The following is a 22965-nucleotide window of genomic DNA, read 5'->3' as shown; positions in this document are numbered from 1 at the left end:
GGAGACTGGATGAGCAGTCTCGGCAGAGAAAATGCGTAGGAGGTGTTTAAAAACATGCATTGCCTGTGGTTTCATGCAGCGGAAACAAGTCTGTAGCAGGGACCGAAAACGGGGGTATGTGGCTCTGACTGAAGCCCTCTGCTAAAAGTGATGCCTCTTCCCGAGCCGTGCCTTGCCTTGCCTTGCTTTGCACTGGGAAACATTTGCTGCCTCCTGGTAAATATGATTGCTGAGAAATTTTTACTTAAGTCACGGTAATTGTCAGAGTTACTGTAGGGGAGTGACCCAGTCTTGCCAGCATTTGGATAACTCGCTGTTCGTTTCTGTCTTTTTTTTTTTTTAAGGGTTCTGCCTTTTCTAAGGCTGAATTGATGTTGCTTTGGGGAGCTAGGGTTTTTTCTTTTTTTTTTTTTCTTTTTGGCTAGCATAGATCATTCCTCTGGGCTTTAAATATCCAGCTGGGGGAGACTTGGCTTATTGTTATGAAAATCTGAAATTGTAAGGAAAGTGAAGGAGTAGAATAGGCTGGAGGGGGGGGAGAGGATGTGGCATCTTCCCTCCAAAGCTTTTTAGGCACTGCGTGGTCGAGCGCTGGGCAGACAGGCTTGGATATAAGTCTCCTCGGATGAGGTGAGGTCTCTTCAGCTCTATTTTCTGCAACTTGCTGTTAGAACACAGACTTACTGCCCTGTTTCTCATTCCCTTATGCAGGCTCCTCGTTGCATGCATGTGTTAACCCTTGCACTGCTGCTGAACTGTCATGCTGGGTGGCGTGGAAAACCCATCAGAGCTCAGCCCTGCAATCGGGCAGGCACCGTGCTCGCAGAGCACAGCAGCTATATCTTTAAGAAATTTTGTTATCTACTTCTCAGCAGCAGGGTGTTTTCTTTTTTTCCCTCCCTCTCTTCTTCCTGCATCTTCACATCCTCTTGTTTTCCCTGTACTTCTGTCTGTAAGGTACAGTGTCTTCTCACTTCAGTTAAGCCTGGCTGCCACAAAGCTTTTCTTTTTTTTTTTTTTTTTTTAAGGAGGCACACAGGCTTTCTCGGTACAGCATCCAGCAAAACCCTCCCGCTCCGAAGCGCAGGGTCACTTTAATTCTTCTATTTTTCCTCCTTGCTACCAAAGGCAAATAGCTCCGAGAGGCAGGGAGATCTGGGTGGCTGGAGGAGACAACCCAAACCCCAGCCTCGGAGGGGCCGTGGCAGCATGCAGAGCGATGCTTCGTAGGTGCGAAGTTAGCGGCACGCCAGCATCGCTGCTCCGGTTGGGAGAACTGGGTTGGAAGTACCCATCTGGGAGCTAATGGGTCCCGCTCTCACTCCACCCATTTGCCACTCACCAATTGGAAGTGAGGGAGAAAGATGCTCTGGATGGATTAATATTGGAGCCGTTGAAAAAGCACGAGCCATTGCTGCCTCGGCCACCTGAGCGAAGCGGCATTTGGGAACACGAGTGTGGTGGTGGCTCGGGGGGAGCAGCCGGGAGGGGAGCGGAGGCTGTTTGAACAGCATCTCTATTAAAGAAGTAGTGCAGGTAAGTTGTGGTCTTCAAAAAAAAAAAAACAACCAACCCAAAAAACCAAACCCCAAACTGAAGCACTACTGTTGCTGGGCAATGCATTTGGACAGGAAATCTAGAAAACCAGCTCTGCCAGCTCTTTAATTATTTAATTCACTAAAGTAAGGCAGTACTTGATGTATTTTTCAATGGGCTTTGCTGCTTAGTGATGATATCTATTGCCTGTGCCGGATGTCTCTGTGCTGTTGTGTTTAAGGATGGAGAATACCTTTTGAATTCAATTTACATTAACCAGAGTGCTACCTTTCAGGGTTTGAATTTGGTTTCAAGATATGCATGGGGAGATGAGCACAACAGATCTTACCTGTTCTGGTTTTTCTCTAATTAATGGTAAAACATCCTAACAGCCTGTCTGTGAGGCTTTACATACTGATGTTTCACATGGGGAAAGTGGAGTGCTGAGTGAAAACAAAATGCATACATGTAATCTGTCTAAAATGCTAGCAAACATCATCCCTGTTGCTGTAGCCATGGAAGCCATGTAGACGAACCATAAACAGTGTCCTAATGAATAACACTCTATCATGGATTGTCAGTCTGCAATTATTTCACCACCGGACCAGGGCATTTTTATTTTGATGATGGTTGATGATGGACAGCAAAATCAGACCTGGTGCTGCTGGCTCTCCCCCCACCCGTGGTGGTGTCGCTGCTGTTGTTTCGTGGTTCCTCGACATAGAAACTGTATGAGGTGATTTGTGTTAGCCTGCCAAGCCTGTCGTGATCCGAAATCCCCGTTTCTGGGGGGGATGGTTGAGGCTGCGGAGGGCGGCTGGGCTGCCATTTGGGTATCCTTTGGACTCTTTTCACTTTGAATGGCAGGGGGGAGGTTTTGCTTTCTGTGTCTTGGCTGGAACCACAACTGAAAATGTGTTTGGTGATCAGGTGGCTGGGTTCACTGCTCTACTTCTGTGTCTTTCCATGTTTCCAGTACAGATCTCATTTTTGACCTAACTTCTGGTTTTGTGCAAATTAGAGCTGCTCTCATGTTCCATCCAGATGCCTTTTGGGGGGGATGTGTGGGAAGGGGTGCAAAAGCTTGGTCCAGCTGCTGCTGCTTCTTTAGCAGCTGTTTTCATCTCTGGTGGCAGTAAGATAGAGGATGAGAACTTTACAGCAACATACTTTGTTCTAAAACGTGATCCTGGTACCCTGGGGGGATGCTGTAATGTGAAACTGGTGGTGTTGGAGCATCTCTTCCACCTAACCCCAAAGAGGTCTTATAGTTATTAGTTTACACCTTGCTGCTGCTTAATTTAACACGGTTGAACCACTGCAGGGAACCGCTCCCTTCCTCTGAATAGCCACAAGCAAGTGAAATGTTGAGAGACTGTCTCTTAAGTATTTTTGCATGTTTTACACAGTACCACTGCAGATAAGTGGCAGGTGGTGGCCTCTGGAAGACCTGCCTGTACAAGGAAAGCATTTCAGCAAAGAAAAATATCTCGGGTCCCTTTTTGAATCCACATTCAGCCCTGACCAAGATTTGGGGCCAGTATCTTTTCTTTTTTGATTAAGAGTTATGGGGTTTTTGATAGGGCCCTGCAAGTGAAAGAGCTGTCTGAAAAGCTGTCAGTAAGAGTTAATGCTTTCTAAATTATTTAAATGTTTCAGGAAAAGTCTACTGAAAAGCCTCAACTGGTCTGTTCTTGGGCCTTTGCCAGCTTGTGGGATCTCTGGAGGTATTTGCTTTCGCTCCTCTCCATGTAGCACTTATGCAAGAAATCCTTGCAAGTCTTAAATCACTTTTTTTTTTTCAGAGGGGCCAACAAAATGAAATGTCCCCCTTCAACCTGGGGGGGGAAGGGGGAAGGCAAACAGCCCAAATTCTCTGTCCGTCAGCCAAATCCCAAAGTGTTGTCGTTCCCCTCCTTCTCAGCTTGTCCTGCTCACCTACAAAATGCTGGCCAAGAAACCCGGTGGAGGAGGAAAAGAGATCCTGTTAGCAAAGCAGCTGCATGGCTCTCAATTTACAGGGTCGCTTCGTCTTGCGGCTCACCTCTGGGAGGCACCCTTGGATATTAATTGCTTGGGTGGGCTAAATTGTGATGAGTCAACCTGGACAGTCTGGTGCTGCCGGTAAATCCAAGCACTGCTGACACCAACCTTTAGAGTGCATGGGTTGTTTTTTTTTTGGTTTAGGGGGGGGGGGGGGGTGTGGGTCTCTGGTAGCTGTCACTGCTGCAGCCAGTGATCTTCTATGAGATGGTTTTATTGCGATGGGTGTTCTGGAGGAAGATGGGGAGGGGATGAAGAGCGGAATTGTTCAATGCAGTGAGGAAAATGCTTTTAAAGCAGACATGTCTGATCCCTGAGCTTGTGTGTGGGTGTGTGTTTGCCTGGGACTGAGCAGACAGGAGGATGCTTCCTGCTTTATTCTTTCAATATGATGCTTTCTACTTTCATAGCCAGCAACTGTGAAAATTAGTTTTGGGGTTTTGTTTACCAGGGTGACCGTGGTATGCTTTAAGACCTTTTCACACCATTTCCCTTCATCAGAAGAATATCTAGCTCCTTGCATATAATCCCCGATTCAATACTTTAGTGCTTGCTAAGCCACGAAGCTATAAAGTTGTGTTTTCTGCCTGGATTGGGACTGGCATGATGGTCGCACTGTGATGGAGGACGCTGTTTAGATAGATCCATGGAGCAAAGCTTTTTGTCTAAGTGACTAATGCACCATCGATAGCCTGGGAAATGTCAGAGGGCTTGTTGCGTTCTCCAAAAATCAGAGAAATGGAACACTTCCCAGGAGTGTTAGAGATGTTTAGTTTTGGTAATCCAGACCTCTTCGTCCTAAAAAAACCCAGGAATTTTGGGGGAAATGAAACCCTTGTGGAAGCAATGAGATGGTGAAAATCTTTTAGGGTTACTTCTAGTAGGGGGGCAGAGGAGACAAGTGATGCATCTACGCAATTCTGTGGCAAGAAGAGTATGTTAAACGTACATAACTTTTTAAAAGTGTTCTTCACTAACAGAAACATCCTCTCCTGTAAGGATTGCTAGAGGACTTGCCTGTGTCTACACATAAGGAGGGCAAACTTGTGTCCCTGCAGGTCTGAGTCTCTTGGCTAAAGCAGCAATTTACCATTGGATTGGGCTACTTAAAAGCACCTTCCTTCTTGGTGTCTGCTCTGGCCAATGCTTTCTCATTTTCTAAAACCTTACCAAGGTGAAGGGGTTTGGAGTAGATTTAAATCTTCCTGGGTCACGGATGTCTTCTAGACTGTTTTCAAGACCTCAAAAGTTCACTTCTTGTAGGCGTTTGTGTGCAGACGATGTTTTAATCAACCCATTTAGGTAAAGGTCTCCAACAAAAGTCCCTGCTTTATTACATAGTGGTGCCAACGCCTGCTGGTACACCGTACTGCTGTCTGCATTGTCCCCACGTGGCATGCCTAGAGGTTTGAGTCCCTCATCTGTTCTTTGGTGTCTGGCTGTGTTTTTCAAAGGCTTGACAGCTTCACGAGGAGGAGGAGAAGCTGAGAAGGAAAGTGCGGGGCAGCAGCGCAGAAGGGGAACGTAGATAGAGGGGAGCCTGCCCTTTCCGTGGGTACTGGCTGGAGCGTACCCTTAGGCTTTCACTGTGATGACTGGTATGTTGCTAACTCTTTAAAAAGTGCTGGAGAAAGCAGTATTAGGAAGATATTTAGACATGAGCGATGGGCATGTGGATATAGCCGGGGGGAGGAGGAACACAGCTGGTCCGTTGTGGGGCTGGGTAGCTTGTTGTAAGGGCTGTGCGTAGCCCTTCCCTGCAGCTACGCCACTGGGATGAATAAAGGATAAGTTGAGGAGGGATAGGGCTCTGGTGTGCCTTGTGAAACAAAGGTTTATCCCCCTCAGGCTCTTCTGGGGATGAAATGTGGATGGATGTGTGTCCACACTGAGAAAGTACGTGTGGTACTTGCAGGGGGAGCGAGGCGGAAAAGCTGCAGTGAAGAAGAGTCCTTTAGTTGATCTTGACTCTTACGCCTTCAAGATAAAACTCCCTGCAACACAGCAGTCCTGGTATTTCCCACTTAATGACTTACAAAAGGTTTTTTTACTCCACTTGAGTTTTTTCTATTATGTTTTCCTTTGCCTCTATTGATGCAACCTTGTGCTTTTTGGGGAAAGGACGACATTTGGGCTTGCCACAGCCAGTTTTGCTCATAGACCCTATCTACCGGGCATTTTCCTGTCCAAGTATTAACAAGCATGCCTGACTTGTCTTACACTTCCTTGAATTACGGTGATTGGTTTTGCAACCCTGACTCGTGTGGTTTGTTTGGTTTTTTTGTCACACCTCTCTAGGTGTAGAGAAAAGCAAGTAAAATATTAAGCTTTTGTCCTGTATGTCAATTGTTGCTGCCCAGAACAGCAGCATAGGGGCATGCTTTTCATCTCTGATTCTGCCAGTATGAGCTGTGCTTTCCCCAGTGTTTTCCAGTTGAAGTATGCAGGGCTGGGGGAAGGGATCAGCTGCTTATGTAGCTAAGAAATGAAAAGTGGTAACTTAAGGCAAAATAGCGTTTTGCGTGCTGCTGTCCATTCATTCTTGCTGACTTGGATGGTTTTAAATAATTTGCAGCTAATGTCTCCACCAGGAGACCTTGCTGCTTGGTTCTTCCCTGAACACTGCCAAAATGGCATGTTTTAAGAGCACAAGCGATGCTCTGTGGGAGAATCCTGCAATATTGATATATTTGGAACTGATCAGCTAGTCAGTGTGATCAGATTTGCTGCCTGTTGAGCTCTTTCCCTATTCTTCTGCGGCGTGCAGTTGTGTTACAAAAGGAGTCTGAGGCTTCCTCATCCTCCTGCTGTTGAGCTCTTGCTGCGTACAGAGACTTTTAAACTCTCAGTTGCAGGGTCCTGTCAGTCAATGCTCCATGTAATTAGAAAGAAAAAAAAAAAAAGTCCTCTCCTGCAGGTTTCCCTTGGGATATTATCCCTTGTGTGTGTGGTTTTTCTCTTAAGTCAGTCTGGTTTTCTGCTGCCTTAGGGTGGAGGAGGGGAGCAGGATTGTTTGGTTATTAGGTATTTGAAGCACATAAATTGGCTCTCTCCCTGCCCCAAATGGCATGAACCTGGGTGCAGCTCCCTGGTCACTTGTGCAGCTGTGGACTCCCTTGTCCTGTGATGTTAATTCACGGTGGAGCAGAGAGAACAAAGAATAAGAAGCGAGCTCAACATTGAACACCAGGTCTGTTGGAGCCTTGGATAGGGCTAGCTTTGTCATCTTCCCCCAGATCTAAGCCTTAGATGAGACAATACATTTGTTCAATCTGGATTTGGCCGCAGATCTGTTTGAGGCGGTGCAACTAACTGCGATGTTCCCCATCATGTAGGGAAGCTGGTATCCAACTATTTAATCAACTTTAATGGTACTGATGGACGCTTTTAGCATTGACTGAGGAACTCTTGGAAGTAGCTTGAGATGGCCAAAACTTTGCTTCAAAGCTAAAACCCTATGTGTTATCTGGAAAGTAGATTTCTTTCCAGATAACTGGGCAGTCCAGTCTGTCACACTGAGAATTGGTAATTCCTCCTGGGAGGAAATTGGGAAAGTCTAAAGGCTTTTTCAGCTGAACAAGTGATTTTTGTTGTAACTTCTTGCTCAGAGCCTGAAGTGTTTTGCTTTATCAACTTTAAGGCAAAACACTGTATGTGCTGAGGAGTTTCAGAAATGTTCTTAAAACTCCAGCAAAACAGTGTTGAAGGCGATGGAAACTGGGATATTGGAGGACACCCTGAGTAAAAGGTGATGAAGGTACCTAATTTTTTCTGATCGATACTTACGGGGTAACTAAATGCTCCAGATGCACAGGCTGTCTGTGTTCAGAGACAACGCAAGAGCAGCCAATAATGAAGGGGCCTGTAAATGAAAAAGTACCTCTCCAGTAACTCTTTCAAAATGGTGTTGTCTCAAAGTAAACTCCAATTAAATATCAACACTAGAACTTGGAGAGATTTACTGGAGGGAAGTCATAAAAGCCAAAGTCTGCAGTACCACTTGTAGAAAGCTTGTTAGAGCTATGTTTTGCTTCAATATAAGGCATGTGCTGCAGAGGGCTGTTTACTTGGAAGATGCCAGCAGCAGAACATGGTAATTGAGTTACCGAAGTATCCAGAGAATGTGTTTTTATTCATAATCCACTAATATTGCAAGGCTCAAGAGAACTTATTACTAACCTTAAAACAAGAGAGTTAAAATGGGTTATTAGATCTGAGACACGTTTCCCACAGGAATTTAATAATGGAGGATGGCATGGTAGGGTTTTGTCTGTTTTTGTTGTTAAAGGTAAATGTAAAAATGGTAAGAATGTCAGAAATCGGGAAGTATACCCACTTCTTGTCTGTTCTTTGCACTGTGGATCATCTGATTTGTCCTAGTCCTAAGACCAAGCACCTTAAACTACACCAAACTTTTGACTGTCCCGCCAGTTAAGAAGTAAATGTCACATACCTCCCCCTTGGTGGCTTTAGGAGTCACTGCAGTTGCTTCAAAGTCAAAGGGCAGTGGCTTCTGAAATCGTAAGCTGTGTTCCGGAGTCTAGAGAAATAGGCTTTGTTTTCCATTTCGCAGCACTTCAGTGCTTCAGCTCTTCACTGTTACCGTTTGGATTCAATGATCATAAAGGGATGAGAAACTAGTCAGAAGATTTCCTTTGAAAAAGCAGCTAAGTGGTGACACTTTTAATGGCTGTCCAATTTGGTCTCATCTAATAGACATCCCTGTAGGGAATAAGGTGGGGTGGCAGTAGAAACTTATTTGCTGGAGTAAAATAACTCTTAAAAATGAAGAACACTGCTTAAATTGTCCAAAGAGCTATACCACGTGCTTTTTGGCAGATAATGGAAGATGCCATCTTGTTCTGCCTTTGGAAAGGGAGAGCAGTTGCGGAGTTTGCTTGTCCTTGTAGGTGTTGGATGAGAAAGCAGAGTCTGGGGAGTGGGGACATGGACCTCTCGGTGAGAGATACTAGAGGCATGAGAGTCAATTGCTGTGTTGTGTATCTTAGCTCCTTGGGGTTAATGCTTTCTAGCTCCGTCTCCAGAAGCCTGACCTCGTGTCTTGCTGAAATTGCTTTGCTTGGATTTTTTAATTGCTGAAGTCTCTGAAAGAAGAGCTGGGGGGAAGGAACTAGCAGCATGGGTTTGGTGGATCCGAGGGAAGTAGCCTGCTGGTGTGGAGAGGGGGAGCTCCCACCCTGTGGTAGGTAATAAAGTGCTCCCCAGCCTGTAGGTCTTTTCCTCCACCCTGCAAAGGCTGTGCGGGGACTGCTTTATACTTCATGGAAACACTTCTGCAACTTCAGGCAAACTCTGGAGCATTGTAATGTTGATCTCTAACATATTTGGAGACTCACATTCCTGCCCAGGCTTCCCTAAGCTAAACACTTGCATTGGTTACTGCAGTGTTTTATAACTGCCCCTTGGTTGAGCTCTTTTAATTTCAAGAGTGGAGGTGAGATGGGGAGAGGAGATGCAGGTCGGCGTGTGTGCGTCAGGCTGTGGGTATGTACCTTATTGCTAGAGAAAAGAGGACTCTGCCTTGCTGTCAGTTCTGCACAACTCGAACCCATTGGTCCTGTCTTCGGCAAAACGTGACTAAGGAGCCGAGACCCTGGATATTGAAATCCCATCAGCCTTGTGGAAGGAGAGGCACGTGGAGCCTGCTGATACGTTTGCCTTGCTGACCGCTGCTGAGTGTGCACTTAAGCACAGTCTAGCTGACCTTGTCCTTAGCTAGCATCCCATAAACACAAGTTATGCTTGCTTGTGCTGAACCGATTGGGGAAATATGGGGAAGAAGGGGGCTGATGCATAAGGAGGAAAGATACTCATCGCTTTCTCTCCCAAATCTCTCTCCTTTGTTGTGCTCAGTTAAAAAATCAGGTGGATGCTGCTTTCTCTAGATTCTCAGAGATGCAGATGATGTAGCCCCCAACTTACCCTTCCTACCTCCACTTTTGCTAATGCGTTGACCTTTAAGCTAGTCCCATAGCTCTGTGCTTGTGTCTGGACTTGTGTAAACACCCCATCACCTTTTACCGCCTGGGCATGTTACGCACCGTTCCTGATGTTAATGTGCGTAGCCCCTTCCGTGGGGGTTGCAACAACTTTTCAAAAGGCTCCAATGAGACTGTTTTGAAGTCTGAATCCCGTTGGTGCTATGGGACAGCTTTATGTAGGGAGAAGACAAATTACCAGGGCTGGACTTTAGCCAGGACATAATAGGGTGAACGCCTGACTTTTTTTCTTTTTTCCCAAACGTGCCATTGCATCTTTAATTACAAGGTTAAGACCTCTGTTTTATGACTCATCTGAAAAAACAGCACCTCCAACATAACTGCCTGAGCGTGTTGCCTAGGGGACTATTGCTCATTAGTGACTCAGAGGAACGAGTGCCACCTAATGAAATGGCACTGCCTGCTGTAATACCCCAGCCTTGCCCTTTTCATGCCTAGTCCAAGCAGTGGCCAAACCAGAGTCTCCCATAAAGGTGTGATGTCAACCCAGGTAATGCTGGAGTTAGAGGGTACTTCTAATGAAGAAACCAACTGACTCTGAATTCCCGTTCATTAGGCATTATCAACCCATAGAAATAGGTGTGTTCAGTTAAACAAAAAGCAAACAGTGTCTCATTTTGCCTAGTGAAGGATGAACATGTTCCTTCAGGCTCCCTCAGAAGCCATAACAGAAATGAGAAATTGATACACCATCCTGGTGGGAATGTCAGTTCCTTGGGTAATCCATCTGCCTAGGCGTATTTTGTTTGTTTCTCTGAAATACGTAAATGCAATCATTACACAATAAAAGCCTCTTTAAAAACCTTTCCTTTGATCATTAACATGCTAATCAGTCTGGATGGATCTTCTCCTTCCCTTCCAGGTGGTGGGAAACAATTGACTCGTGTAATGGGTGCCCCTTGGCCACTGTGCGTTTGTTCCTCCAACCCATTGTTCTGGGATGAACTCGGAACATCGTGTTTCTCTCTTGGACCAGACGCTTGAATTGCCCTTGGGTTTGTGTGGGTTTTTAAATGGTCATCAGGGTGTCCCTCCAGGAACCTGTGCAGCCAAATGCTGTCTGCGCTGAAAGGAGGTCTAAGCCATACCGGGCTGTGACAAACGTTAGGGCTGGAAGGTGCTGCCGTCACTGGTGTGACTGGTATCCGTCTGACGTGCAAAGGCTTCCGGTAGACCAGGATGAATTATGATGCTTGAAAACATGGCACACTGTAATGGGAAAAAAAAAAAAAGCACATAACCTGTAAGCCAAAATTTATGGGGTAGAGAAAGGGTCTTTGGGAAACAGTCTCACACCTCAAACGAAAAGCAGGAAGCCTAATCTGTAGAACAATAAAGCAGGCAAACCCTCTTTCCTTGTTGGCCCAAATTCATCCCAGGCTTGCGTAGGTAATGTTTGATTAGCCTAATGAAGTGGGGAAAGACAGAGCAAATCTATTCCTCTTTCTGATTGCATTTTGGCTGTGAAGAAGCATATAAAGAGGCAGCACCTAGTGACAGCTTTCTAAGGGACTGCTTGGGTGACTCTTGTTCAAGGCTTGGAATAAAGAGCTCTGTTAGCTCACTGTAAAATGGGGCCACACACCTGTATGGAAAAACTGGTGCTTCTAGCCCATGCAGTCCGAACTGTCAAATACTGGTAGTATTAAGAACAGCCAGGCTGGGTTTGGGTACCAGCCTTGGATCACACCTGAAAGCAGGTGCTCCTATGCTGTTTGAACATCTCTTTGCATGGTAAACATCCAGTTTGCCAGCAGTCAACTGTAGAAGTGACTCGCTAACAGATACAGTATGTTCCGTCATGAATTGTGGGGGTTCGGTCCTGGTGCTGCTGTGTTTGTGGGTTCGCTCTCGGTCAGCGTCATTTCCCATTTGTGGCTTCCTCGGGAGACCCAGTTGGTGCGGATGGTGTTTGCTGCAGGACCCCAGCTCAGGAAGCGGGCCAAGACAGGCTACAGTGTTCTGGGGCTTATCTTCAAGTGCCAAGCACTGTTTTGGGATATCCTAGTGATTAGGAGCAGCAGAATAGGATGTGAAATCCCCTTCTCGTCTAAATTAAGTTGTTTTTTTCTAAATTAAACTGGCTCTTTTTATCCAAGTATAAGCTGCAACCTGGATTTCATTACAGGTTTTTTTTTTATAAAAGCCTTGTAGATGCTCAGCTTGTATTATTTTTGGATGCACTTGTTCAGGTTTCATAGGTCACTGAGATGATAGTTCTTGTCCTGATCTTTAGACTTGCCGTTTTGTGGTCCCAGCCCAGGCCTAACTTTCTTCAAGCAGTGACGGTGTAGGATATTCTGATAAATGCTAAAGTCAATAAACAAAAGGTTAAAGTTGCCATGTTCAGGAGAATCTGATGCCTGCAGGATTTTGGGATTGGCTTTCTGCTGTAATCCAGGTTTACAGTGAGTTTAGCAGTAAGGTGAAGACATTCAGCGTCTTGATTCCCATGTTTCCTTTTTTCTCTCTTTTAGAGTCTCCACCAGCAGCGATGTCAAGAAATGGATACTTCTTTGAAGAGAGTGGCAAGTATTATTTGACTTCTTTGTGCATAGTATCACCTTATTGGAGGGAGAGCTGTGCTACGGGGTTAGCTGAGAACCTGAAACAGGTGATAAAAAATCCATTTAGCTTAAGCAGCATGCGAAGACAGTCTTGCATGGTGGTTGTGTAATCTTGTACTGCAAGCAGGCTCTGTGTTTTTAAATCCTGTAGATGTTCTAGATATCCAAAGCAGTAAATAATCATCTTCACGTTGTCATCAGTGACTATTCTGGGTGGCTCCTTGTTTTTCAAGTTCTTTCACGATGTTTTCCTGTAATACAGGCTGACAGGTGTATTTGCTTGTCTTTTTCCGGAGTGGAGATCGTGTGTAGGTGTCAGATCCCTTTGGAGACATCCTGCCAAGAGCATCAGGCAAATGTCGGATGGCTCTGGTAAACGCATTTTTTTAGTGCAAAATGCTCTGTAAGATTTTTCTTTGAAGCAAGATTGAGTTGTGGCATTTGAAAGCTCGTATCATCTGCCTCAACAAAGGTGGCTGAGCTCTCAAGATACTGTGCTGATAAAGGGCCAAGGTATTGTACAACCAAACTCGAGGTGCGGTGAAGTCCCAATGTCTCTACTAGTTTTGGAGAAATACCATGTGTGGGGTTGTTAGGGAGAGATCATACTGAGAGTGCAACTCAAGACCAGCCTCTTGAGGATGTAGTCTTGAAGGGCCTGGGGTTTCTTGCCCTAGAGAAGGTGGAATGCTTGGAGTATTCAGGACTTCCAAATGGTGAGAGTAGAAGCCTAAAATGCTCCAATTATTTAGGCCTGTAGATGCTTGTAGCTGTCACAAGGCTCATTTTTCTTGTTCCAGGGGGCCAGGTCTTAAGTTAACATCTGGGAAGGGGAAGTGGAATGTCTGCCAGATGTCAGCTGCAGTAGATCCAGCACTGCTATTGACAGTGCTTCCCTTGGCACTGGCTCGCTTGTCTTCTCTGGAAGTGTTATATGGAGCCAGTTTCTAGGAGTAAAAGGATGAAACTGGGAGCAAGTACTCTCATCTCTAGTAAGAGGTCTTTTCTAAAGGCCGGGTTGAGTTGCAGAAGGGCAGAAATTAATGCCTGACCTCAGGGAGGTTTTCTGAGGGCATGTGGGGCATGAGATCTGGGTAGCCCAGCTCTTACCTTCCCTGGCTTGCTTGTGGCCCCTTGGGATGTGGTTGGTGCTTTCATGAGGACTGGGAATGGAAGCAGGTGATCTAGTTTGGGATCTCAAGAGATGGCTAAGCCTCCAGCTTCTGGCTGATAGCAGTGTAAGGGCTTGGAGAAATGTTGCTGTATGAGTTGGAGGAAGGAAAAAGGTGGTTTGTCTTCTGGAGCCACCTACTTCATCCCAAGCCCACCTGCCACAGGGAACACCAGCACAGCTGTCTGTCCTAGTAGCTTGTGTGGAAAGGCTCTACATGCCCCCTTCCAGGACTCAATGTCTTGTCCTCCTCCAACTGTCCAAACAAAAAAAACAGATCTCCGGATGTTTTTAGAGCACGTGTTTCTAGTTGTGACATTCTCGGTGCGAAGCTCTGCTGTGAGATGTGCAACTTGGTGCCATGGCAGCGAGTGTTTATTTCTGCCCCGTTTGTGTTACTATTCGGCTTCCTCCTTTGTCTTAAGGAGATGGCACCTTAGAGCTACCATTAAGGACTTCATGAAACTGTGTATGCTTCTTTCCTGTTATGCTTCTGCATGGTTTGGGGGAAGGAGGGGAGGTTGCTTGCAAGTTCCTCTTCAGCCTGTGCGCGGTATTGAATGCTGTACTAATCGTGATTGAAAATAACAGCGGATTTCTCGGTTATTTCATACTCAAATCTGCTGCCATTCTTGTTCCTCATTACAAACTGACCTTTTTTAAAAGTTCAGTTGCTGTTGAGTGATGAGTCACCTCCTACCGCCTGATTTAACTGAGGGCTTGTGTGTTTTTGCACAGAATATACGGACAGCACATCTCGGGGGGGTGCCAGTGTGAATATTCACATCCCTCTGAGGCAGTGCTTTGGCTTTCTCTGTACAGAAGTTTCATGCGCTCAGATTCTCGAAGGCTTACCCAAAATCTTAATCAGGGCTGGAGGAAACCACAGAGAAAGAAGCTACCTTTTCACATAGTTTCAAAACTGCTTGTTTTGAAATGGAGCCACATAATCATTAAGCTGTTCCTTGGCACCACTTGTTTGGATCTGCCAGTTCATTATGGCGACCAAGAGATGCTCTTGCCCCACCTTGAAAATAAAAAAGCCAAACCACTAAGCTGTGTGTTGGGGAGGGAGCAAAGAAAAAAATCAAAACTCTTCCTTTGATTCCCTCAGCACTTACATTTTTCCCCTTTCTCAGTAGAGAAACATCTTTTGATACTATTGCTCTTTGCAGAGGATGAGCTTTTTCCTTATCTCCTCCTGAGATCTTGCATATACATATGGTTTTCTGTATCCTTAGTAATTAAGATGTTTTTGTTTCTGACTGTATCAGAGGCTCTGTTCAGTGACTGTGTCTGTCTTTGCCAGCTAACTTTTTTCTTACCCTTGTGTTCTCAATGGCAGCTGCAGCAATGTTAAAAGTTGAGATTTCAGTTTTAGTTCAAACTGTTGTAGTGAGGGTAATCTTGGCTGCAGCACCAAAGCAGTGTTTTGCAAGAAGTCTCCTGGATATTTACTGTTCATAAAAACTTACTGAAGTATTTAATAATTTGTAGCTCTGTTAATTATTGAGGAGCTGAGGAAAGCCCAGGAAGGATTTTCTAGTGAATGGATGCCAATATGTAACTACTCTGGAAGTTCAGAGGGTTGTTATGGTCCCAAACATGTAACAGATTATTTGATAACTTCTTAACTGGCTAAAAATCTGGAAAGTTAATCAAAGGAGCCCATGTCTTTAGCTACAAGTTCTAGTTTCCAGCATACTCTTGAGTTACCCCTATTGCTGGAAAAACTTGACTGAAAGCCACTTCTGTGGCCTTTAGTGCATTGCAGAAGGTAAATGCACATAGTATGACTGGGGGGGGAAAAAATCTGTTTAGTAGTTTGCTCTGTAGAGGCAACATTAAGAGGAAAAATAAGGAAATGAGTTTGTGCCTGCCTGGTGAGAAGTTTTTGATGAAGAGTGTGGTGGCAGCAGGTATGATGGCAGCTGTTGGCCATGTTCTGTTTTCAATCCATGTATATTGCCAGTTTTAATAGCTGTCCTCTGACACATCTTGCTGATGAAAATCCACGTGGTTTACTCCTTTTGAGTCTGTGGAACAAGCCACTTGCACAAGCAAATGAACAAAATCTGGCATGGCGCAGTAATACTTGGTGTCCCTCTACCTGCCCCATGAGCAGGCTGTGTGTTTAAGTCACTTGAATCTTCAGCCAGGTTGTGTAGTCAAATGAGTTTTCTTCCTGGCAGATTTAAGTGACTGAGATGACTGTGTAGACCCAATCCAAACCTGAAGATAATTGGAGTCCTGATGAAATGCAGCTGGCCATCAATGTTCAGAATAATTACTCATCGTTGTCTCTTGGCTGTCAGCCTCCTGTACCCTCCTCGGTGGTGGTGGGGAGTATCCAGTGCCTGCTACAAGTGGATTGGCTCTAAAGGCATTCGAATTAGCTGCAAGTGATGAAATTTTGCCAGTGGATAGTGAGCTTTTTAATTGACACAAGAACTTGCCCTGATAAGACATAAAACCAGAGGCTTTCTAGTTCCTCTTGCAAAATCCAAAGGAGGGAGTCCCAGTATAGCACTGGGGATATCTGAATTGTTGCATTGTTTTAGAGCTGGCTCAACAGATATTGCAGCATAAATTTTTGTCTTCCAGAGCAGATCCCTCACTACTTGGTCTCCTCTGACTTATTAATTGGTTTTGCTGGCACAATAAATTGTAGTTGTGTTGAAGGGCCCCAAGGCCCCAGTCTGGCTTGGGATCTTTGGATATATTTTATCTGCTTGTTTTTGTTGTTCAGTTTGGTATGTGTGCTGTGGGGTTTTTTCTTTTTTTAAATTTGTCTTTCTCTGTCTTGGAATTCTTTGCCTAACTAGGAGATTAATCTAAATGTCTTTGTGAAACAAATTCTTTTGCAATGGGTTTCCCCCATCGAGATGCCCAGTCTACCAGCAGGAGATGCACTACTGCTACCTATGGAGAGCTGGAGAGGGTGGCTTGCAGGTCTCTTGCAGGTTTTTATTTTGAAGAACTGTCTGTCAGGAGGCCTATGATAAAATGAACACTCCTGATTTCTGTGGGTTCTGGTGCAGAACTAAAATTCCACGTGCTGCTGTGTTTTGTAAAAACAAAACAAAAAATAAAAACAAAGCTCCACTGAATTACTTGGATTATTCACAACATTTCCTAGAAATCTGGCTGCAAAATACAATACTGGAATTAATTCAAAAGTGCCTGGGTGTGTGGAGTTTTTTTGTAGCAGATCGGTTCTTTCAGTTCTGTTACGAATTATTACTGAAGTGGCAGCGGAAGCTTTATGTTTCCATCTGGCTCTTCATGACAAAAGACTGACTCGAAGTAGGGTTGGAAACATGCGACTGAAGTTATGGCTGGCCAGTAGTGGAGGGATCTGTTACTTAAAGGATGCAGGTCTGGTCTTGGTGACTCACCTGCTAGATGCTTTCTACTTCTATTTTATTTTTTTTTTTTACAAGAGGAGGCTGTGGTTTAATTTGTGGTCTTGAAGCACTCTGAAAGCTTAGGTAATGGATTGACATCTCCATAGCAGCTGGCCATGACTCCAAAAGGTTGCAAACACTTGTCTGATGGGCTCTCAGTGACTGCTTGAGAGCCAAGAAGCATCACCCAATAGTTCCCAGCTCTTCTGCCCCTTAATCTACCCCTAGAGGAGCTGGGATTGGAGGACACTTTTCTAAATCCCATCTAGATGACCCAGAGAAGTCATTAGTCTCTCTGTGCCAAGCCATGATATTTGCCTTAATAAAGGAGGTGGTCTAACAAAAGCATGGGAGGTAAGCTCTGGACCCCTCTTGCTAATTAGTTGTCAGCAGCAAACCCTTAGCAGTCCAACAAAGCAGTCTGTGGACAACCCCTACCCTCCTAGTTGTCTTCTCCTGGGTTGGCATAAACCACATCCAGATGGCTGCCTGCCGCATGAAGGGTAGATCTCCTTAGGACAAAAATAGTAAGCCTTGCTAGGGAATCTCTTGACTGTGAACCAAAGGAAAAGCTTAAAATTCTAGCAAGCATCCAGCTGTACGCAGAACTGCTTTATTTAATCAGCGTGGCTTGAATTTTTAATTTTGAGGGAGACAGCTTTGCAAAATGTTGCTTGATAGCAGCCTTCAGAGGGTATTGCTGTGCGGCTACAGCACTGCAATTGTTCTTGTCTGTGACATGGAGTAATTTGTTAGGAAGGAAGGAATCTTTCACAACTGCTTTTCAGACTCTTGTGATTCGAAACAATAAGTAACCCCCTAACTTTGAAGTTTAATCTCAGCAGGAACATGTAAAATTTAGGGAAATACTTACCTGCAAGATGCTGTTCTAGCAAAATACAATTGCTCTTTTTTTTTTGTCTGAAAAAGAAGAGCTATTTTGATAAGTAGGTGATTATGCTGAAATCAGCATATGAGATGGGACCAAAAGCTTGCCTCTGGTTAGTGTGTGTGAGTAGGAATCTGTTTAAACCCTTTTTTCTACAACACTGAGCAGACTGGAGAACTGATAACACTTGTACAAAGTTCTTTCAAGTCTCTCCTGAATCTTTTGATTGTTTTATCCCTGCTAATATTAACTAACTGTAAGGTTATCTAACCTTTGGAGGCAACAGGAGTCTGTGTTTTTTGTGCAGAGTGTAAAGGTCAAAATGGAGGTGGAGGCTCTGTTATTAATTGAGTTTCCTTTTGCACCCAGTGTTGGGGATTTGCGTATTTTCAGTGATGCAATGAATCTGCAAGCCTGCAGTACTCGGGGAGCAAAGCAAGCCTTCTAATGGCTTAAAACTCGGGCTGATCGCTTTAGCTCAGGTTAATTAAAACTTCATGCCTTTCTTGAAAATTAGTGTCTGTTGTTGGTAAGAGCAAGTTGAAAATCCACAAATAGATAAATCAGATGAAGGTGACTTCTTTAACTTAATGCCAGTATCATGACTAGTGTTTAGGTAGATACAGGTCTTATTATCTCTCTTGAGTTCCTTGACGCTATATTACAGCTGAGCACTGGGATGCTCAAAGAAACAGACCTGATTTTTAGGGTAATGTCCATGTCCCAATTGATGGCCCCTTACCTTTAAAAGCTATTGAATATGTGTATTATTATTGCTTCTGTTGTCCTTCTGTACTTGACCCATAATTCTTCTGAGAAAGTGGATGCAAATAGCTCCTGGGCTGTTCCAAAACAAGAACTTGCAGACTCCTGCACTTGAACGTCTGACTGCAGCAGAGCTGGCTATTTGCCTGTGTGAGGTCTATGGCTTGAAATGCTAAGAGTGGGGCCAGCTGCTGGATTTCAGTTCTGAATCAGTCGGGATCAATGACAAAAATATCTAAAGCAGCGATATTAGAAGGAAAGCCTTTGCTTTTTCCCAGGTGTATTGGGTCTGGCTGAGATGGAGTTTGAGGCTGTTGAATCCAGCAGGAGCACAGTGCATACTGTTCCTCCTGTGTTTTGGCAAGGTGACTGCAAGTGCTCTTCTGCAAAACCAGTAAAAAGGACTGTCCTGCAATTTGCTGCCTTCTGTGCCTAAAAACTCATTTGAGCAATCTGAAATGGCTTTTAACATGGCTAGCTGATAGTGTTGGATTGCCAATCATAGGAGCTCAAAACTCTTTTACTGTAACTTGCTTTCTGGCTTCTCAAAGAGATTTTGTGGGAGCTGGGACGGGTCCTGAAGAAGAAGAGATGCCATTCCATCTGGAAGCTGGGGCTTGGATTTGGCTGAGGGAATAAGTGTTGCTGTGCAAACAGGTGCTATCAATGAGAACACTTTTCCAGACTTGTAGTGTAGACTACCTTGGAAGTTGAGGGTAAAAATCAGTGGTTTCCAGAAAACTGCTTTGAGTATTCAGAGTGTTAACGTAGCATATGTGGTCCTTCAGAAATAAAGCCAGCAATTTTTGCAGAGACTTGGCAGAGGTAGATAACTTCTGACAAGCTTTGATTTTAGCTTTCCTATTCTGCCCTGCAAATCTAGCTACAAGAATATGTACCTTAATCTCATCCGTGTAACTTTTGCTAAAACAGTAGCAGCAATATATCTGCCTAAACAAAAAATGTGTAGCATACACATGCCCAGAAGTGTGCAACATCTGGGTAATGCCAAAAGGAAAAATGCCCCATTTCCCCCCAAAATCTCCTTCTTGGATGTTTTGTCTGGCTTGCTGTGCTGAACTGAGTTGGCAGTAAAGTGTGGGTAGATGCAGCTGCACTCCTAACCTCCTGGTTAGTGTGCATGCTTGCAGATGCAGATGTTGATTAAAATACCGTGATTGGCTTTGTCTCCTCAGAGGTACACGGAGGGGTTACGCTGGGGCTGTGCCTGGCATAAATCTCAACCTGGGATGTGAGATGATGTTGTTAGTAATATAGCTGCTTTTCTCCCAGGAAATTGAGCCTGATGATTAAGATTTTGTCTGTCTTGGAGCAGTCTGCAGCCCCTGGGCTGTGAGTGCTGCTCCCACGGAGCAATTAAGCTTTCCTAGGGAACACATATGATGTGGCTGAAGTTGTGATTCCTGTTAACTACTACTCTGCTGATTTTTATTACCCCAGGTGCAGCTGCCAGGTGCTACTGAAGCAGTGGTGGGAGAGGTAATGCCACCTCCAATTGCTGCAGCTCGATTCACTGCTTTTCCCAACAGGGCACCGAGCTCTTAAAACTCAGCTCAGAAGCAAAATAGCTGCAGGGCAGGCACCTTGTCAGAGTTGCGAGAGGGTTGATAGCAGCAGGACTGGGGAGATGAAGCAGATCTGAGAAGATGGTGGGAGTAAGGAGAGAAAGCTGGGGATGGATATTGAGGGATTGGAGCAAGGCAGGCCTGGGCCAGGCATGAGTTACAAGGGAAGGGGTGATGCTTTAGAAGGGAATGGCTAGAGAAACTGTTTGTTTTTTTTCTTTTTCCCAGCACCTGCATAAAATGGGGGATGGCTTATTTTCATGTTGTATATGATGGGCTGAGGTACAGAAAGGCTTAGGGTTAAGGCATTGGCTATTTTTATGGCTGCGCAGGGTGAGAAGTGGATTTTGTCCCTGCAGCACTGAAGGATGGTACTCGCTGTCCTTGGCCTCCTGCACTTTTCATGCTTTTCCATTTCTCTTCGCTATGAGGTGAGTCCTGCAGGGTGGACTGAGGGGGATCGTCCTGACCACAAAGTGTTCTTCAAGGTGTGGGAAGGCTGCACTGATTTTTCTCAGTCAACTTTAACTCAGTTCCTGACTCTGGCCTGCTACTCAACAAAATCTTTCTTTCTTTGGGGCTTTTAGACCATATATCAGGCTGAAGTGGCACTTCTGTGCTCAGAGGTCTGACTCACCCTGTCATGTAGCTCATGGCGCTTCAGCAAATGGTGCCTTCGTATGAAGTGATAGAGATGGCTGGGTGAGGGGGGCACCATTTTGGAGATCTTAAACTCTTCAGCCAATCTGAGGTAGTACGTAAAGGTGTCTAACTCTGCCCTCCGCCTCACTGAAGCAACTGCTCGTAGCACAGGCTATAAAGTGTTACTGAGGCTGTGCTTCCATATGGAAACCTGATTGATATTCACACAGATTTGTGCGACAGCCACGTCAGATCCCGCTCTGAACTTCTGCAAAACACCAAAGAAACTTTCAGGGGAGCCGAACAGCTTCTGCTGTTGCTCGTGGCATCTGCTGCCCTTCAAGCAGTGGGGGTGATCATTAGGCGATGGGGGGAAAACAGCTGCCAGGGCTGGAGGCAGCTTTTGAGCTGTGCTCAGAGGGAAAGGAAGGTGCATCTGCCATGCCCACGGCTCCTCTTCTCACCTCGAGGTGACCCTGCGTTTGACAGGCATAAGTTGCTCATGTTTTAAAATGCCTGGCAGACTAATAGGCTGAAGGATTCAAAACAGGAGTGGTTTGAAGCCTTGAGGTGGTTTAGTGACAAAGCAGACACCTGCCCGGGAGTGCAGTTCCTGTACAGCCCAGGTTTGGGATTATTTGCAAGCCGAGTGTTTTGTCCGTCCCTTGCCCAAGGGACGTGAGGCTCGGCTGCCTTTTGTTCTGCTCTTTCCTCCCCTAAAGAGGGAGGAACAGAGGATGCTTCCCTTGCCAGAGTCCTCGCTGACCTCTGCCCAACCCTCCGATCCTACTCCACCCTTGCCCTTCTTCCAGCTCCTGTGCTGCTTCTCTCCTGTCTCCAGCCCTCTGCTTTCAGGGGCCACTGCTGCTGTGCTCTTACCGAGCCACTTTCAGTGGGTTTGGGAGGTGAATAAATAGTCTTCCCTGCTTGGCTTTTACCCACTTACCCATCTCTGTCTGAATTGCGTTAGGACAGCGGGGGAAAAAACCTTGTTCTCTGAGCTGTGTGCTCAAACTGTCTTGCCCCCATGTGCCTCCCATCCGACCCACTGAGTGGGGAGGACGGGGAAGCACAAACCTGTTGTGACAACTTCCCTGGGGCTGCAATCCTGGATGTGGCAGAGATGGAAAAGCCAGGATCGTGGATTTGAGCCTAACCCAGGCTAACTTTTTTGCTTTGCAGGGCTGCTCAAGCTCTCCTGGCACCAGGGGGCTGTCAGCACTGGTGGGTGCTCTGCTTTGCCGAGGAGAGGTTATGGTGTCCGTTGTGTATTTTGGAGGAGCCCAACCCCAAGTTTGGCACTTTGTTTGGGATTGAGATGCTCGCATGGTCTTCATAGTACTTCTGATGCTAGCAGGCACCCTGTCCGGCTGTTGTCCGTAGCTCCGGGACACAGGCTACCCCTCAATCCTGGCACATCTGCCAGCCCTTGTGCAGGTGTTTCATACCTGGGGGTTCCTGCGGTGCTGTGATACTCTGGGTATTGCCTTCAGGTTGTTTCCTATACTTTCCTCATCTCGCTTCTTTTTGTCTGTCTTCGGGCAAGTTTCCATTGTGCAGGGATGGAAACCCCCTCCTAAGCTGGACGGCACCCTTGGTGCGTTTTGCCGGCCATCTGGTTGGGGATGGCAGCACCTTTTCGAAGCCTTCAGAGCAATTCTGATAAGACCGATTCACGCTGATTCCCGTCCAGCACGTAGACGAAGGAGGCAGGGATCAGGAAGGGGATTAATCCGAGTTGTTTGTCGGGTTTCCCATGCCTCGGACAGGCAGCTCAAAAGTCACCCGAAGGCTTGAAGCCCCTGCAGCCCTCCGAGGGAGATGCGGAGCGCTCGGGACGAGAGCCTGCCGGCGCGTTGCTGGCGGCAGGAAGCTCTGCAGCCCCTGTTCTGTGTCACCGAGTTCCTGTTTGTGGCTGCCCTGCTCGGGGCTCGTTTTTTGCGGTGGCGAGCCGTCAGCTCGAGATCCCTCCGTAGACCGCGTGCGCTGCCTTCAGCTGCTGTCGCCTCTGCGTTTGCTTATACGGTGCTTTAAAAAGAGTCATCGATATTTTAGTTTCCATTCAAGCCTCTGCCTTGAAGTTCACCCTTTTCATTTTGCTGTAGTGCCTAAAGGAAGCTAATGAAATATATCCCTCCTGCTTCAAATTAGGCATAAAAGACTCGTCAGAGGATGGGTAGAAGCTGCTGAATAATCCTGGTAATGTAAAAATTGACGTTCTATAACGTCCCTAATTCTCCTAATTAAACATGATGCACGAGCATGCCACAAGAGTCCTCCAGCTGCTTCGTAATAAAATGCTGCAGTGAACTAGCTTGCAGTTGAATGAGGCTAGGTTA

Source organism: Haliaeetus leucocephalus, unplaced genomic scaffold (genome assembly GCF_000737465.1).
Source record: "Haliaeetus leucocephalus isolate CR32 unplaced genomic scaffold, Haliaeetus_leucocephalus-4.0 Scaffold741, whole genome shotgun sequence".
Classification (NCBI taxonomy): Eukaryota; Metazoa; Chordata; class Aves; order Accipitriformes; family Accipitridae; genus Haliaeetus; species Haliaeetus leucocephalus.
This window is presented reverse-complemented; position numbering follows the sequence as displayed.